Here is a 779-nt window from a genome sequence, read left to right as displayed (position 1 = left end):
AGGATCCCCGTCCACTATTCTTGATGTCCTCAATAAAACACGGCTTAAGAGAAAATTAAGATTAAAAACACTCAGTACATTGGATAATAGTCACATCAATCTAGACATCTCATCATAACAGCTGTTGTGTCATCAATGTAGAAGCTAGAGGGAGAAAAGATCTCAAATCATACGAGAATGGATATATTGCAAAGAGTACCAGTTTATAGAATACCTTCGAAAGAGAGCTTTATGCAGCCAAAGTTTTCCTAGAACGGGGACTACTCAAATCTTAAAAAGTCATTAGACAGATGACTTTCTCGAGACTTTTCTGAAGAATATCCCTGGATATCTATTTTTAACCCGTAACACGCCTAGGTTTTTTGACATTTTTTGTTGTCTCATTGAAATGTTAAGGAAAAGATCACGTGATACCGGGCCGTTTCCAATCCCTGTTGTATACTGTATCTATGATATGGTATAGGCCGACAGTGGGTCGTCGTGGCCAGAGCTAAGAGTAATACAGCTGCCTGGTTACTCGTCTGACAGTGAATCGTCAGAAGGAGAGAGAGACAAAGCCAGCGTCGTCAAAAGTGGAAGCGTGTGGACTAGAAAGAGGTAACTCCAGCACACGTCCAGTAGTTGCTTGTCTGTATACCCTGAGCAGCGCAGTGAGTCGTCAGGGCCGTCCGGGTCACCAATATAACAATTCGTGGCGTGGGGAATGCTATGTGTAAGTGCTGGCTATTGACAGGCAAGGCTGGTTGTTGCGCCCAGAGAGAGGGAGATCGCCGCTATAC

General features: G+C 43.8%; 1 long non-coding RNA gene across 1 annotated transcript; it reads right to left on the bottom strand.

Annotated features, from left to right (window-relative positions):
• Positions 1–20: 20 nt before the first annotated feature.
• On the bottom strand, positions 21–359 carry LOC109589802 (uncharacterized). Its single transcript, XR_002188936.1, has 2 exons — positions 215–359; positions 21–144 (listed from the first exon to the last, which is right to left on the bottom strand). It is a non-coding gene; the product is annotated as an uncharacterized LOC109589802 (long non-coding RNA).
• Between the last annotated feature and the right edge of the window lie 420 nt (positions 360–779).

This window comes from Amphimedon queenslandica, unplaced genomic scaffold (assembly GCF_000090795.2).
Source record: "Amphimedon queenslandica unplaced genomic scaffold, v1.1 AMPQUscaffold_10862, whole genome shotgun sequence".
Lineage (NCBI taxonomy): Eukaryota > Metazoa > Porifera > Demospongiae > Haplosclerida > Niphatidae > Amphimedon > Amphimedon queenslandica.
The sequence above is the reverse complement of the archived record's forward strand: the minus strand, read 5'-3'. Positions and strand labels throughout refer to the sequence as shown.